The sequence below is a fragment of the Diabrotica undecimpunctata genome, chromosome 8, assembly GCF_040954645.1.
Source record: "Diabrotica undecimpunctata isolate CICGRU chromosome 8, icDiaUnde3, whole genome shotgun sequence".
Taxonomy (NCBI): Eukaryota; Metazoa; Arthropoda; class Insecta; order Coleoptera; family Chrysomelidae; genus Diabrotica; species Diabrotica undecimpunctata.
In genome coordinates this window covers 9,491,571-9,510,517 of record NC_092810.1, presented here as the reverse complement: position 1 = coordinate 9,510,517, position 18,947 = coordinate 9,491,571, and the positions used below count along the sequence as shown (strand labels likewise).

General features: G+C 34.4%; 1 protein-coding gene across 5 annotated transcripts in view; it reads right to left on the bottom strand.

Annotated features, from left to right (window-relative positions):
* The window catches only part of LOC140449244 (uncharacterized), a 151,367-nt gene extending 143,768 nt beyond the window's left edge, over nucleotides 1–7,599 (bottom strand). For all 5 annotated transcript variants that reach the window (XM_072542448.1, XM_072542450.1, XM_072542449.1 and 2 more), the window contains exon 1: nucleotides 7,456–7,599. The gene's annotated coding sequence lies outside the window, so the exon portion shown is untranslated. The remainder of the gene's footprint in view (nucleotides 1–7,455) is intronic.
* Between the last annotated feature and the right edge of the window lie 11,348 nt (nucleotides 7,600–18,947).

Here is an 18,947-nt window from a genome sequence, read left to right as displayed (position 1 = left end):
GCATATTTTGTTACTCTTTCTAAGGTGTTATCGAAATGATCCTTAGTGTCTTCTTCTTTGTCTTTTGGTGGTATATAGAATAAAATAATATATATGTTGTACCAATGTCCCTTGTCTCTAAACACGCCGCATTATATGTTTCACATCAACAACCATTCACAAAATATAACATAAATACTCATATACTCAATTCAAGACCAAGCGTCTATACCTAAATAAGTTGCTACAAAGTTTTCAAGACAAACCAATAACAGAACTAAGAACATCTAAAACTAACCTATTTATTTTAAGCTTGACTTTTTTATGAATCTCTTTTGGTATACGTGGAAGTTCTTAATCTTTAGTTAAATATTAGGCCAGTTATTTAGTTAATTTCAAAGAAAAAGCTCTATAATTGTAATGTCTTCTTTTTCTTGAAGTCCCTATATGTTTCGGATGTTGTCGACCAACATAGCAATAAGCGATAGCGATAAAGCCACATTTGTTCTTCTTCTTCCTCTTCTTCGGCTTTTCCCATTATGAGTTCGCCGTTTTCGTCCTCCACAGCAGTCTATTCTCCCAGTCACCTTCTCTGAGGTCTCTATCTATCTTAGCATTTCCGACGTATGTTTTCCATCTTGTAGCAGGTCTTCCTCTCCGTCTTCTTCCCGGCGGGTCCCAGTTTAATATTCTTTTCGGCCACCTATGCTCTGGCATTCTTTGTACATGCCCGTACCACTGCAGGGCTCTGTTTTCCAACTTTTTTGTAATTGAGCATTTTACCTCCATTCTGTTCCATATTTCCTCCGTTCTTATTCTATCCGCTCTTGGGATTTGTAGAAATCTTCTCATAAAGTCCAGTTCAACTGTTCTTATTTTATTTCGTATTGTTGTTGTCATTGGCCATACTTCCGCTCCATATAGGGTAATATTCATCACTATGCTTTGAAAGATCCTCTTTTTGTTTTCTTTGGTTAGAGTGTTGTTCCATATCACTCCATGAAGTGCTCTTGTTGCTTGTTTTCCCCGTGCTATTTTCATTTCTATATCTTTCATACAAGTACCATCTCGGCTAATCATTGACCCTAAATACTTAAAAGCCTTACAACTCTTAATAGTCTCTTCTTCTAAACTTAAGTTCAAATCTGCAACCTCGGGTCCAATACATAAGTATTCGGTCTTGCACATATTTATCTTGAGTCCCCAAAGTTCATATTCTTCCTTTAATTTCCTTATCATATATTCCATATCCTCCCTGTATGTGAAAAAATGACTTGATCATCTGCGAAAAGTAGTGAATGTAATATATTCTCTTGTACTGGTATGCTCATTGTTCCGCATTTTCTATACCATCTTTTTAAAGCCTGATCTATATATATGTTAAAAAGTGTAGGTGAGAGACCACATCCCTGTTTGAGGCCTTTTGTTGCGGTGATTGTTTTTGTTATTTCATTACCTAACTTTATTTGCACTTTCTTTATACAGTCTTTGTGTTATATTCACCCATTTCTCTCTAACGCGCATTCTTCTCATTGCTTCCCATAGTTGTTTCCTGGGCACGCTATCGTATGTTTTCTCTAAGTCGATAAAGGTCATATGTGTTTCAATGTTTTTTTCTTTGTTCTTTTCAATCACCTGTCTCATAATAAATATATTATCTAAACATTAACTGGCTTTTCGGAATCCGGCTTGTTCTTCGCTATAATGGTCCATGTGTTGTTTTAGTTCTTCTTTTATAACTGATGAAAAGATTCTTGCTATTGAAGGCATTACACCGATCCCTCTGTAGTTATTTGGTGATCTTTTATCACCTTTTTTGAAAATGGAGGACATGTATGATAAATTCCACTCATCGGGAATCTTCTCTCCTGCTTCGATTTTATTGAACAACATTCGTATAAAGGATACTATCCTTGCGCCTCCATATTTCAGCAGTTTCATTTTTATGTTCCCTGGTCCTGGTGCTTTATTGTTTTTGGATTTCTTTAGTGCTTTATTTATATCTTTATCTGTGATTTCTGCTTCCTCAGTTATTATTGTCACACGGTCGTATGAGATATACTTCGGCCTATTCTCCTGCAATAATTTTGTGTAATGCTTTGTCCACTCTTTTGATGTAATTATCTGTATGGTATTTTTACTTCGTTTATTACTTCTTTCGAAAAAGCCACATTTCGAAAGTCTTAATTTTCTTCAAGATAGCTTCTGTGAGAGTCCACGACTCAACTCCTTACAACACTAAAGGAAAGGTATAACATCGTAGTAACCTGATTTTTATGGGTATTGATAAATCATGACATTTAAATAGCTCAGTCATTTTTTGAAATGCAAATCTTGCTTTCTGTGTCCCAATGGTACCAATTTTCATTGACGCTCGTACCAAGGGATGTGTATGTTCTTACTCTTCCTATTGGTTGACCATTCACACAGATTCTTTCCACTTGCTGTTTATATAATAGAGGAAATTTGTATAAACAATTGAAATTTAAAAAAATTCTATATACATTTTTATATAGTTATTATTTACAACTATTATTTATGATTATTACCCACTCATGCATAAAGATTTAGTGTACTATTAAAAAAATAATTAACAGGAAAACATGAATTATTGGAATTGATATTCCTCAAAGTTCTAAATGTATATAATTAAGAATTCCATGATTATTCACAATAACTTCGTTGAAAGCCTATCGAAACATGAAATTGCATAATTTTTACAATAAAACTAAACATTGATATGACGATACGGTGTAAATACATTAATTTGAATTACCAAATACTGGAAGAAATTATGTTTTAAGATAAAAGTGACTAAAAGATTGGTTTCTCTTGTACAAGCTTATTGCTTGTGTAAATCAATGCAAATAAATTTGGCCAGGGAAAATTGTAGGCTTTGACGATTTATCTATCTATCTATCTATCTATACAGCCCTTGCTGTCCAATTTTGGACATAGACCTCCTCTTCCTTCTTCCACGTCTCTCTATTGTAGGCAGTTTGTATCAACTTCGGGCCTGCGTGTTTCTTCAAGTCATCTGACTATCTCATTTGTGGCCTTCCTCTTTTTCGTTTGTAACTATATGGTCTCCGGTGTATAATAATCTTATTCCATCTGTCGTCTTTCTGTCTTATGGTATGTACAGCGAACTTCCACTTAAGTTTTGCTATCTGCGTTAATACATGGGTCACTTTTGTTTTGTTGCGGATCCAAGTATTTCTTTCCTTGTCTGATAACCTGATGTTCAGCATTTATCTTTCCATTGCTATTTGGGTCTTTGATATTTTTTCCATGTTTTCCTTTGTAAACGTTCAAGTTTGCGAACCGTAGCTGAGAACAGGAAGTATACATTGGTTGAAGACTCTTATTTTTAAATATTGGGGGGTATTTTCTATTTTTTAGTATATAGGAAAATTTTCCGAAGGATTCCCAAGCCAACCGTATCCTTCTCTTTTGACGATCAGCTTGGTAATATCAAATATTTGTCTTACGGTTTTGGGGCGTTCCTTGTTTACACGAGTCACATGTGGGTCAGTATCACTAGTTGCTTTAGTAGTAGGCTAAGCTGTTAATCTTGGTTATTCAGGTACTCAACGTACTTCCTTTTCCTATTGCGCCGTCACCTTTTAAAGGTTGGCGATCCAAATGGCAATTGTAGCTTTGATGATCAATGTGGGAGATTTTAACGCAAAAGCAGCGGAGTGGGGCTCTCCCATCACCGATACTCGCGGCAGGATACTAACTGACTGGGTGGGTACTCTAGACCTAGTGGTTCTGAACACAGGTCTGGGGTCTACGATTGTTAGGAGGGGTACAGGTACGTACATCGACGTAACAGTGGCGACACAAGGAATAGCGGCGAAAGCAAAAGGTTTGCCAGACTACACCGGAACTGGACATCAGTACATCGAGTTCTCGATAACCGGAACGGGGACCACTAACACGGTCCGTGCGTCCGGGACGTCGGGGGGCAGATGCGGCGATTGCAATGACTGGAAAGTATACGAAGAGCTGATTAAATGGAGAGTGAGCATAATGCAGGGGTCATTCAAGAAGCGATGGAAGGAAGCAAGATTGATCGCCAAGATGTCAACAGGATGCTATACTGGTGGAATCGAAATACGAGGCACTACATTGAGGCACTAAGAAATTAATGTATAGCAATGAGAAGAAAGTTAACGAACGCAAGAGGTAGAGCAGGAATCAACCCTAAGGTCATCGAGGAGATCGAGGAAGAGTACCGCGCAAGGAAGAGGGAACTGTACAGGAAAATCCGTACAGAAAAAAGAAGGCACTGGAAAGAGCTGTGTGAAAAGCTGGATGAGGATATCTGGGGTCAGGAATACAAGATCGAGTGGCATGCGCCTACAGGACTGTGTCTGCGGCAGTCTTGAGGACCATCACTGGATATGTTCCGTTGCATGTTTTGGCGGTGGAAAGAAAAGAGCTCTATGAGAGAAGAGGCCCAAATCTTACTGTGGCCGAGAGAAGACAGGAAAGGGAAAAGTCAATTGAAAGATGGCAAGAAGAATGGAACAACACGGAGGATGTGGCACAGTGGACGAAAATGCTGATCCCGAATATAAGAGATTGGGTGAACTGTGGCCACAGGCGACTGGATTATTTCCTGAGGCAGGTGCTCACAGGACATAGGTATTTTAGGGCCTACCTCTCTATGTTTAATTAAAGTATCAAGATCAAATGTCAGTCTATAACAATCTGGCAATCTGGCAAAAGAGGCAATTGGAATTGCCTCTTTTTCAGACGGAAATACATACCACACTCATACATCAGTGCACAGGAGAGTCGTAATAAAGATATCCGTGTAGAAAATATCTGTATTCTTTTTATAGTATTCTGTATTATAAGTGGCTTTAAATGCTCCAAAATTTTTTACTTTAAGACAAAGCTACTTTCGACTGTAATATCCCAAGGACCTGACAATAAGCAACAAGTCTTGATGCAGATGCTCGGCTATATAGGAAGAGGGGAAATAAGGCTGATAATTTCATACCTGAAATACAATTGAAGCGTTTATTTAAAAACAACACATGTCCATTTTTTGCAAATTTGACTTATGCCGTTCGCATAGAATAGTAGTTTCTTTATCTATCTCACGCATTCTGTTGAGTAAAAATCCTAGATGTCCGGAGTAAACTACATAAAAAATTCGGATAGTTCTAGAAAAACATCAGATGTCCATGCAGTTTGTTGTAAAAGCACTTGTCGCATCTTAGTCAACGGTTATCGCTAAGCGTGAATGATCTTGTCTATTTTATCAGTTGTGTGAGTTCTTTGTTAATAATGGGCGATGTTTGTTTCTTTTGTATTAGAAGGTGATAAGGATGTTTTAGTCCGAACAACAGGAAATGACTGTAGGTAATGTTTTCGATAATAACGATATTTCGATAATTTCGATAATAAGTTGTTTTTTCAACGCTTATGACTTCAATCTTGGTTATAGGTGTAAAAGTTACCGATGCTTCTATGTAATAACAGAGGAAAAATGTTGTGACTTACTGAATATGTTAAATAATATGAAGACCAAAGATTAGCAGGATTCATATTTATCAAGCCTCATTACCATTACTCCTCTCCAGAGACGACGCAGTCGTATTCCACAAGCTGCTTTACCTAACCACAGTACTACTAGTGACAGTGGAAATGAAGATACAAACAAAGCTCGACATCAACAAGGTCCACCACATGTAGCTCCTTTTATTTATAAAATTCGACTACTGGGAAAAGACGTAAGTATTTGTGCCAAAGCTCTTCGTAGTATTTTCGATGTTACTGAAATACAGATCCGTCGAATTAAAAATAGCTTAGCAACGAGTGGATGTTCTCCAAAAGATGCCCGGGGCAAGCATACAAATAGGCCTAAGAAGACACACCCTGCTGATATAGAAAAGAGACATGATATAGAAAAGAGAACAAAAGACACTTATACTTTATAAAATAAAGACAGATATCGAGCACAGTTTTATTAATTAAATCTTCCCCAAGTATTTTCGCTCACTATAGCATCTTCAGGGGCATTTCGTCAGTTTTTGGCTATCCAACAATCCCAGAATGTCATAAACATAAAATGAAGCATAAAGTTAAAAATAACATTAGACTAAACAAAGACAAACAGTTTAAAATTATTTAAAAAGTCGAAGCTACATTCTTGTCGGCAACAGGAGAGAGAGAATGATTTTTATTTCTACGAGGATATTATATATGTTCATTTTCCAATATATTTTGCTAAGTTTCTACCAATTTTTGTTTAAAATATTAATAAAGACAGACATGAAATCAACTTCCTTCCAATAATATCTTAGTAAACGTAAGATTTGAAATAAATTGGAGCTGGGCAGTTTTTCTTGATTTGCCAAAATTTTAATATTTGGACAAGCGTTGTTTTTCAAATAAATAATTACGATCTTGCTAGGTTAATAAAAAAGAAATCAAACAAGAATAAAAGACAAATTATCGCACAAAATCCTTAAGTCCAAAATCAAAGTATCTTCTTAAATTGGACAAGAAAAAATTATAATTGGTAATAGATTTTATCATCGGATTATGCTCTCTTAGGTATTATATCAGTAAGGTGGGCCATTTAGACAGTAAGAGCCGATCATATTATGCGACTGCATAGAATTCAATAACCAAAAGCGGTTTAAGCACCTAGAATGGGTACTATTAACCCAATGGAGATGAGGAACTAAAAAGTTAATTCTAATAGATTTAAGTTATACGCAAAGATTTTGTTGATTTTAGGCGCAAGAAAACAAAACAGCCTCTTAGGTTTCCTAGTCAAAATAGTCGTTTTCCTTTCACACTTCTTGGGTCCCTTATTTTTCCTTAGATTGTGAGCCGAAAGCCGTATTTTATTTCGTGCATTGTCTGGGATATTACAGTATAGTTTATTATTGTTCATTCAATTTACAATTTCCAAAAAAAAAGATTAGCCGCAATAACGTCAACATTCGATAACGGCTTTAAAACATCAGTTTTGACATTACTGTAATTCTTAAAGATAACTTTAAATAAATAAGTACTTTATGCAAGGATTCTTAAATTACCGCAAAAACCTTATTGACGTTGTATGGTGATTGTGAATTATTAGATATTTGCATTTCATATATCGAATAATTATTCATGTAATATGACGATGACTTTTTACGCAAGAATACTACTTGTATTCAAATTTATTATAGGTTTTACCGACATCTGTATTTATATGTGATAAGATATGTAATTTATTTTAATATTAAGTCAGTATTTTAATTATAAACAATGGAATTTCCGACTTCTATAGACACAAACCTAACCCAACTTTGGAAATACTTTAAAATGCAAAACACGTCGTTCATTGACACTCATGTAATCTAAGAAAAGTCAGACACATTTATCTATTTTAGTTTTAACTCTAAGCAAAATTCAAATTTCCTATTTTTTATATATGTATAACCTTTTCAAAATGTTATTCACCTTGTGCGTCCTGGTCTGAAGTGCACGTCACACGGGAAACACTCAAAACAAACATAAAACAGTTGAGAGCTAAAATGTGCAGTTCAATACAAACATAAAACGTCGCAGAATAAAAGCCGGTGCTAGACTGGATTGGAAAATCAAGTAGGCCTGGTTGTCCATTCGAGGAAGGCCCACGCGCACTAGATCTTTTACCTGTATTTTTTTATATTGCGGTATTAGTCATTTATTGTCTCATATGTTAAAAAAAATCATCGAATATGGACAATACCGATCACTGAGCTGGGAGTTTCTGACCTCAGTGTTACCCACAACAAGATACGAGGAAGATTTTTGCAACTGTAAAATTTACTGTTAGTTTAACACGAGACTCATATACAAAAGTCTATTTTTTAGTAATATTAAAATAAAATATTAAATTTATTTAAATGTTAAACCAACAAAGGAATTTTCAGTCTTAACCTATAATACATAAGCAGAAATGAGGTTATATGCCTATTAACCTTTTCAGTCACCATGTAGACATACGTTTACATCAACTCCGTACTTAGTTTGTATATATTAAGAAACAATAACACCATTTATCTATGAATAACACCACTTTTAACTGTTAGTGTTAATCCTTTTCATCCTACAAGTTATTTATAAAATACGTGCTGCCCTCTACGCGACAGTAGTAAAATTATATAAACTTTGTAATTACACACAAAAAACTGAAACTGCCCCTTTAATAATCGTTAACAGTGTATCCAATATTATATTTTTTGACCTTTTATGTACTTAATTCACATTACAAAAATATGCTTTGTCTACAAATACAGCGATTAGCCGCTAGACTCCTAAAACTCCACTATACGTGAAATCAAATCTTTACTGTCTTTTTCCTTTTATTCCGGTATACGCTTTATGAGTACTAGAAACCAATTCGCTAAGGATTTTTGCTTAGTTGAGGAGATATGTTGTGCAATGCAATTTTAGATTCCCCATGTCTCTAATAACATCTTTATCAACGTCTGTTTTGCCTTGCAATTCTTAGAAGGCACAGATTAAAGCATAAATCTGAATTTGATTTCGAAAAATTAGTTTACGGATTTATTATCAGATGTCGCTATTTGCGTCCATACGAAACCATGTTAGAGCTTCCCAAGACTGTTGATAAAATTGGAGTACTACGGAATAAGGGACACCATACACGACCTTTTAAAATAATATCTTACAGGAACAACACCGATTGTTGCATTTAATTAAGAAGAATCTAATCCTCTACTAATATATATATATATATATATATATATATATATATATATATATATGACATGACTGTAGTGTTTACTATGTAAAAATTGTCAATAAACGTATCTATCTATCTATCTACAAAAAAAAAAACTTAAACGCTCATAGACGAGGTAAAAAGCTTCGGAATAGGATCCTATGGAAACAACCCGGATGGTAAAGATTATGTGACCAAATTACGAAGAAGAATGAACGTTACAAATAAGTTGGACCATTCCCATCTTTAGATTGCTATTGGCAGAATGAGGAAATGGTACGACACTTAAATAAAAAAAAAATATTTTGAAGAATGACAAAGTCTGGCCTCTATAATACAAAGATGTGAAAGGGTTGTTCTCCCAAATTGCAGCAGTTCTGGTAAGGTCCGTACTTCATTAGGGAGAAGATTAACGATGCCATCTACCGAATAAGCAAAATTCTAAGAAGAAAACCGATGATAGTACACAATATCCAGCTGGCGCCACTCGAAGGAGACCACGAAGTAGATGAAGAAGTGAAAGTAAACCAAGTCCAAAAAGTACCTTACCTCACGTTTAAGGAATTCATGGGGGCATATGGAGGCACCAGAAAAGCAAACCATGGTGTTACCACTGAAGAAAAGCAAGATTTATTCACACTTTCAGATTACTACTCACTTGCTTTTATAATCCCGGCCAGTATTAAAAACGCACAAGGATTGGCTCTTTAAAAATGCCAATTACCACCTCCCGGAAACTTTAAGTTGCATCACGTTACCTTTTCTACCTGATATCAAAAGACACCGCCCATGACAAACCCATCTACCAAGATGTATGGGAAACATTACTTTAATTGAGGGAGCACGTCGTGGAGTCGAATTGGATTGAAAGGTTGTCTGAAATATGGTGCAGGAAATCTTTATTGACACCGAAATCAGGTACTAGTCTGTTTCAATCCACATGGTCACTGGTGTGGAGCTCTAAAAGTCCCTTGCCACTTTTATACAACTGGGGCTTGTAAAAGAGGGTTTAGTTGCCGATACCAACATCTAGTTTCAGTCCCGACAAGATTCCAGGAAGAAATATCTCTTAAGACGGCGGCAATGTAATGTCAAACCATTGCTACACCCCTGATCGAACATACTACTCGCTCGATCGACGATTCGATCTACAGCTTTTCTAACGTTGCTGTTAGCGCGGCAAAATATATTTACAAAGGCGATTAGAGTTCAAGAAATAACTAAAACAACAAAAAAATTACATTATAATTGTGTAAAATTCACTGGCTTTTACCTATAGTCTTTAACATTATTCGAGGTCCTAATTTTATTCATATATTGTTTATAAGTGAAAAATGACAGAAAATCTTTTGCATATTTTATATATCGTATATTATTATAACTAATTCACTAAGAGTAACTCCTAGATACCTGTAAGTAGAGTATTCTGAAAAGGGTATTTTTCACTAATTTTCCTGGTCTATAATTATGTCTTATGCCCAAAATGTATCAGTGTGAATTTCCAGTTAAGATTTTTTACTGAATTTTTTTTTGAACCTATTCTCTATCCTTCCATTGTTGGATGTAGGTCTCCCCCAGTTCTCTCCATCTTTCCCTATCTTGAGCTGTTCTCTGTCATGTGGGACCTCCTTGTTTTCTGATTTCCTGAATTCCTGAATTCCTTTTACTGAATTATTACTATTTAATAAAACCTTTTGTAATGAAAATAAAAAAAATCAATACTTAAATGTTTAGAAAGTATTGTTTCTGTAAATTCTTCTTTTAATCCCTAAATAATTTTATCTTAACTCTATTGCGAGGTTATTTTTACAAATACCTATAAATGATAACAATCAAAATGTATAATTTTAATCCTCCTTGCATTATGTTTTTTAGATTTTCGTATAGTATGGAATTGTACCAGCCATTAAAATACTAATGTTTAATAAGTAGTTGACACTTAAAATATTGTTCTAAATTTAGATCACTGTAAGATTACAATATTTAGGATTAATAACCTCGACGCTTGGGACAGAAAATCTCCTAATACGCGATAAAACAGATTTTTTATGATGAATACAAAATTTATCGTCGCCGTAAATAATTAATATGAAAATCGAATTATCAGTATATTATGTGAAAAATTTTTTTTTTGCAGACTTTCTCCATAAACTCATCAGGCATAGCGATATTAGCATCAGGCATAGCAAATATTAGCGATTTTATGCTCATAAAATATCTTTATTTTCTATTTAACTATATTTAGACTAAGATCATTGTCTAGACATCTCAACATTGAGGGCTAATCGTAGAATTTCAAACGTCAGCTATAAAAATAAAATGGGTGGAAAGAAATGTAATGTGCAAAAGCTGAAAGATGTGACAATTGCAAAACGGTACTCGGAAAACATCACCAACAGACTCAGGAATCAAAGAATAAATGGGAAAATAACTTCCTTGGGAATGATAATGCTATGGATTTCCCTGCCCACCATCACAACCATTCTGTTAATACAGCTTCGCTTGTGAAAATCCTATGATAAGCCGGTCCAGGGTCATTTACTATGTGCCTTATCTTGGTACTGCCTGTCGCTGCTGTCCTCGTGCAGCCGTGTTGTTTGTTTACTTCTCGGTATCGATGACTCACTGTTCTGACACATTTAGCATGTAGGTTACCGCATCTCATTCCTCAGTCTGTTCTCTGATTTGGTACTTGTTTGTCTGTGTGTTTCTTCAATTTAATTAAATCATCTGTTGTGTACATTGTGTAAATGTCAACTAAACGGAAACTTGTTGTGTTCCAATTGTGAACAGAATAGAAATGTGAACAGACATTACAGGCTATCCGAAGAATACAAAATGGAGAGATGTTAAGGAAAGTTGCAGCAGATTTTGGCTTTTCTACAGTTTCCTATTGGGTTAAAATTAAAAACAAATTTGAAGAATATGCTTCGAAAATGCCAAACAAGAAAACTACGAAACTAAGTCAAAATGAGAAGGTAAATGCAGTTCCTCTATTAGTGGTTCATACAACAAAGAGCCAAAGAAGTAGCATTATCTGGACCAATAATTCAAGAGAAGGCAAATCTGTTGTCCGAAATTATGGGCGATGAAGGTAAAGGATATAAAGCAAGTTCTGTTTTGATAGATAAATAGAAAAATAGGACGCTATTCGTCAATTTACTTTATGTGGGAAAAACTATCTGCTTACCACGATGCTGTAAATATTTTTTAAACTGAAATGAATGAGTTAGCATTTGTAGCAATGCAGCAGGAACTCACCGATTGAGGCCTATGTGTATTGGGATATCCAAAAGACCAAGAGCTCTAAAACATGTTTCAGAAAAAGTACTTCCAGTTTTTTGTAGAAGCAAAAAAAGCTCATGGATGTAGACCAATTTGTTTCCAGAATGGTTCGAAAATAAATTCGCCCCAAGTGTAAAATCCTTTTTAAAATCAAAAAATCTTTCCATCAAATCATTGTTGCTTATTGACAATGCGCCAACTTATCCTCAAAATCTACAAAATGGTGACATAATTGTCAGATTTTTACCACCAAATGTCACGAGCTTAATTCAGCCGCTAGACCAGAGAGTAATAGAGATATTCAATAGACATTATAGGGGAGTATTCTTAAGGCTATACGAAATCAATCAATCAATCTACGAAAACATACCCTGAAGCTGATATACATAGCGATCAAAATCCAGTTAATGGATTATAATGGATTTTAGATTAAAAAGATTTCTCAAAGTCAAAAAGAAAACAGTGACAAGAAAAATAGACATCTCACAACTGAAGAATCCTGAACACAAAAAAAATTAAATAAGTAACAAGCTTAAGGAAGAAATAAAAACGATCGAAAACTTGGTACAGACAGACATTGAAGTAACATGGACTGCTCTAAAAACAAAAATAACAAAGATACAACAAGAAGACATCGGGTTCATAAAACACAACAAAAAACAAAAATGGATAAAGCAAGAGATCATGGACCTCATGGACGTAAGACGGAAACATAAAACAAGCCCAATAGAATACAAGCGAATCAACAAAATCATTAGAAAAAAGTGCAGGGAGGCGAAAGAAAACTGGATGTCAACAAAATGCCTAGAAATCGAACAACTTCAGGAAAAATACGACACCTTTAACATTCATAAAAAAGTAAAAGATATGACAGGTAGACACAAAAAGAGACAAGCAACAATATTAAAAAATGATAATAACGAAATAATTATGGGTACAAAAGACAATCTAGAGAGATGGAAAGAATACATACAAACTCTTTTTGACGACGATAGATCTCCTTGTTCTCCACCATCCACAGATAATCGAATAAATGAAAAAGGCCCGGAAATAACCAAAGAAGAAGTGATTCACGCAGCAAAATCTCAGAAAGATGGAAAAGCCACCGGTCCAGACAATATCAATGTCGAAATACTAAAACTAATTGCAGATAACGAAAGTAAAAGCCTAGTCTTAATAACAGCACTATTCAATAAGATATATGACACAGGTAAAATACCAACAGACTGGCTAAAATCAACATTCGTAGCATTACCAAAAAAATCTAATTCCTCACAATGTGATGATTATCGAATATTAAGCTTGATGTCTCGTGTCCTTAAAACTTTTCCCAGAGTTATCCATACACGAATTTTCAAAAAGTGCGAGTTCCAGATGAGTGACACTTAATTCGGATTTCAAAACGGGTTGGGAACACGAGAGGCTCTTTTTGCTTTAAATGTGTTAACGCAACGATGCAGAGACGTGAATGTAGATGTATATGCATGCTTTATTGACTATCGAAAAGCATTTGACTGCCTTAACCATCAAAAGATGAATGAAATTCTGAGAACAACTGGAGTTGATGAACAAGATTTGCGAATTATCTCAGAACAATACTGGCACCAAACGGCAACAATTGAAATAGATCACACAACATTGGAAGATATACAAATCTGACGAGAAGTGAGACAGGGTTGCATCTTATCACCGCTACTGTTAAATTTGTATTCGGAGTCTATATTCAGATAATCATTAGACGAGGTCCAAGGCGGAATTAAGATTAACGGAATCAGCATAGACAACATCAGATATGCTGATGATACCGTCTTGGGTCATGTGTTGAGAGGCGAAAGATACGAATTACTTCAAGTTATACTGGAAGGAAAAATACAGGGCAAAAGATCAATTTTAAGACGCCAGAACTCGTGGCTGAAAGACCTGAGGAGATGGTTCGACCGCTCATCCGCAGAAAAATTTCGCGCAGCAGTTTCCAAAACTACAATTGCCATTTGGATCGCCAACCTTCAAAAGGAGACGGCGCCATGAGAAGAAGATTCTTAAGACATCTGTTATTACACTAAATTACATGTTGTTTATTGTTGTGGTGAGTCGTGGGCCAAGATCAAATTTCCATTGGAATATTGGAAACATTCTGGAACAAACTTTTTGATGGGATTTTGATTGACGATCCTGAAGATAAAAATGTTAAAACGACTAAAGAAACTGAACCTTTAATAAAATTTGCCAGGATGTGACGAAATTAACCAAGAACAGATACGTTAGTTGTCAGCAGCCGATTTCTCAGAAAGTGAATGCATCGACCAGGACATCATTAATATGGTTCTTCATCCAGATAACCTGAGCGTATCAGACGACGAAGATGACGACAGGTAGCACAAAGCCGACGAAATTTCCAATGCCTTAGAGGTAAGAATTTTATACAGTAGGCCTAATTGGTTAGAAACACGACTAGGTTCTTAATTTTTGTTGCTATTGCATAACGTTTTGTCCTTTTCAGATTTATTTACGTTTCGTCGAACAATCGAATGAGGCAAAACCTCAGGACGTTCTGCAAATGAAACGATGGAGAGATATAGCTGCAAAACATCGTTGTCAAAGGAAAACGCAAAAGAAAATAGAAGATTTTTTTATAAAAACACTTTAAACATGTTTATTTTCCTGAATTTTATTGCTTTATTCTGTATTTACATATTAAAAAAAACATTACTAAATCACCTCATAGTATTTTTTGTGCCAACTTTGACCAAGATGTAATTTGATAAAAAAGAATACAAAAAACAATGTTATTTTTAATATTTTTTACCAAAATTTTTGTTATCCGAAACGGTCTCACCTCTCCCTAATTATTTCGGTTAACTGAGGTTTTTATATACTTATAGGTATATTAGGGAGGGAGATAGGAAAGATATAGATTATTGCAGATTCATGACAATTTATCTTTCAGATAATCGTTGCATCAGTATAAGTACAACCAATTTTAAAACAATAGTTGCTGTCTACAAAAAATTATTCTTACATATAAAACCAATTATTATCATTTCTAGTACTAATTAGAAAATAATTTAAGTAGATATAATTAAAATATTGCCAAATAAAAATATTTTTGTTTGTGTGGTTTCAGGTACTTAAGTAAGTCATTTATGTACATTTTAACAAAGTACTAAAAAATTTGTATTACTTTGAAAATTTAAAAATATTTGTCAATGTTTGTCGCCTAATTGTTTACAATACAATCTAGAAACTCAGCTTGTTTACCAGTGGACAAAAATATACTATTATTTTTAAATAACACATGAATATTGACAAAAAATCATACCTAATAAATTTTATAAATGTATAGAGAGCCACTAGATAAGGCGAAAAGCTCAGGTTCGTTCTGAAAAATATTCCTATGAGATTTTTTCCATAATCACTTTCATAAAATACCCCAAATAAGGTTCAAGAGGTCGTCTAGACGAAAAGTTGTTTAAATTAACCTTGTTCTATCATTTCCCGATAAGTATTCTGGATTTATTATATTTTAAAGCACTGTTTTTTAATCGTTAATGAACCGCTTATGATAGGACAGGAGCTCGGTCTGCGGCGTGTATAAGAGAGATACAAAAATTTTTATACGGCACAAATTTTTGCTGAATTGAATTCTATAGTTTATTTTTATGAACGGGAGAGTAATTAGCATAATTTTAACTGGTAGCTCCGACCACTCCATGGGCGTGCTCAAGATTAATTGAAAAATTACTTTGAATAATTGTAAAAAATAAATGAATTATTTCAGTGTTATAAAGTGTTATGTGTATGTAAACAAAAGTGACCTCTTTTATCACACACTATATTAGAACTGACTGGCCTACATTAAAAAGGGTTTTAAAAAATTCACATTTTTTTTAATTTTTAAAAATTACAAAAGAGAAAAAGAGTTTTTAAAACCGTCTAAGGTATGTTAAACAGATGAATAAAAATATTAATATAAAACTTACAGCTACTTGTTACAAATCCAAATCAGATTCAGAAGATGAACTTTCAGAACCAAGATTTATAATAACTGGCTCGATCATTGTATCAGTAATATTGTCCAGCTTCCACATTTTTTCCTCTTCTTTAATAGTGTGATTTACTGCCTTTTCCCAGTTTTCAGGTTTTACATTATTTACGGCCTCCAAAAACAACTGTTTAACATCATGAATTTTAAAAGTGGTATTTTTTCTTGAAACTTCACTCTTTATCTGTGCCCATACCAGTTCAATCGGGTTTAATTCACAATGATATGGTGGGGATCTAAGTACTGTCATTCCACGATTTTTGGCAATTTCATCAATTTCGTATTTTTTAAATTTTTCTTTATGAAGGGCACACAACGAATAAAGTTCCTTTCTTATAGATCCGGGATGGTACGTAATATTTTTTGAACTCAGCCAATTCTGCAAGTCTTTTTTTAACCACTTGGTTGTGGGCAGTCCTTCTATAAGTCTGGAGTGATAACTTGCATTATCCATTACTATTACACAGTTAACATCCATTACAACATCCGTTATGCAGACGACACCGTTATTTTTGCAGACAGTTTGAACAGTTTACAGCAACTGATAAACAAAGTAAATGAAGTAAGTGAAAGATTTGGACTTCAAGTAAATATAACAAAAACTAAATTTATGACCATCAGCAAAAATTAAGTTAGAGACGCTCAACTACTTATCAATAATACACCACCGAGTAAAACAGTATAACTATCTTGGAACAACAGTAAATGAACAATGGGATCACTCACAGGAAATAAAATGTAGAATAGAGAAGGCTAGGAGTGCATTCAATAACATGGCCAAACTCTTTAAAAGCCACAATCTTAATCTGGAGATAAAAGTAAGGCTCCTACGATGGTATATCTTCTCAATATTGTATTACGGAGTTGAATCCTGGACACTAACTGAAGCAATGGAGAAAAAACTTGAAGCCTTCGAGATGTGGCTATACAGGCGAAGTCTAAGGATATCATGGACAGACAAGATAACCAACGAGATTCATGGTAGTCACCGGTACGAGTTGATTCAAAAGTTAATAAACCACCTTCAACAAAACCGTCTGAACTGCCAATGTGTACTATTATCAGCCTGCGTCCCTTTCCTGATGGTGGGTTTAAACCAGTAGATAAGTTATTTACAAAAGCGTGCCTTTGACTTGTAACAGTTTCATCCTGCCAAAATTTATTTGGTGTATGACCCTCGTTGATCCATGTTTCATCAAGATAAAATATTTTTCTTTTTTGGTTTCTCATTTCCTTTATGGTTCTTAGAAAATGTCTTCTCCATATGACAATATCGCTTCTTTCTAATAAAATAGACTTTCTGGGATTCTTTTTCCAGCGGAAGCCTATTTCTTTTAAAAGTTTCCATAACGTACTTCGACTCATTTCTGGGTAATCCTTATCATCTCGAACTGAGACAAGAACTTTATCCAATGTTGGAAATTCTTGTCTAAAGAAGAATTCATGCACTTTCCGTCGAAGTCCTTCTTTAAAATGCTATTCTATTTGAAATTTTGGTTTCCCTGGAGCATTACGTGGCATTTGAAAACTACCACATTTCTCTTCTTTAATAACTCTGTAAATCGTAGATTTCCCAACACCAAGTGTACTGCTAACTAACTCAACGGTCTCATCAACACTTTCACATAAACGTTTGTCTGTAAATGATTTAAAACAATTAAATATGAATGTTTTTTCATTAACTGTTAGAGGACCAATTTTTCGGCGTTTACACGGCACTTCCAAATTTTCCATAACACTAGTATACACAATAAACTGCACCTTGCAACTGAAGTACCTACTTTTAGTGAACTGTTGAGAATTTTGAATACGCCACTTGGACCTTTCTACAAAATGGAAAAACCTACTATCAAATTTTCTGTGAAATGAGTTTAGAAGGTAATTATCTAGTCAATTACTGTCGTAGATTCCTGGAATTAAAGAATTAAATGTTTGATTGTTGAAACCCTTACTTCGTGGAATGCACTCATTTCAGATAAAATAAAACGTTTTATTTTATCTAAAGAATTAAACTTTATTTTGCAAATAGGTAGGTACTTATTAAACTTTTATTGGTTATATATAACCAATAAAATAAACATCTTACATTTCTTGCAAATTCATTAGTACCTGTTAACCTCCATCACTCCGACACTGGCAACCTTATTTAGGGATTAGTAAGCCTCACAACTATTGTATTCTATTCTGCTCCAACCTTTATACCTGGTGGTCATAGTCAATTTAAAATTGTTTTCCTATATACTTCTGTAAACTTGTTGACAAATATCTGTTTTTCATTGAGTCACCCGTATCAACAGTTTAGGGATTTGCATACATAATTTATTGTTTTATTACTCTCTCATACATAAAAATACACTATAATTCTTGTACAATGTTTTACAAAAAGCAATGTTTTAAAATAAAATAAGCCAAATTTTACTTGTATTTTTGAACCTTCAAAACCGTCATTATGCGTTTTTTCAATTTTAAATTATTTGTAACTAGAAAAGTTACTCGCGCCACGTTTATTTATTTAACACCTGTATAAAATCTGAGTTTATTTGCGGCAAAATACAAAAACTGCATACGAAAGCTGAACTCTTTATCTTTAGAACGCATCTTGATTTTTGTCGATAGATATACAAAATGTCATCAGCCCATCTCATGTGTGGCCTTCCTCTACTTCTTTTTCCTAACCATGGTCTCCATAGTTGTATTTCGTGGTTCCATCTTTTATCCTTTAGTTGGGCATTGTATCCTGCGAAGCTCCATTTTAATTTGGCAGCATGTTCTTCTGCGTCTTTTACTTTCGTTTTGCTTCTAATCCATTTGTTTGTTTTTTTGTCTATAAGTCTCACCTCGAGCATCGATCTTTCCATTGCTCTTTGTGCCTCTACTATTTTATCCATATTAGAC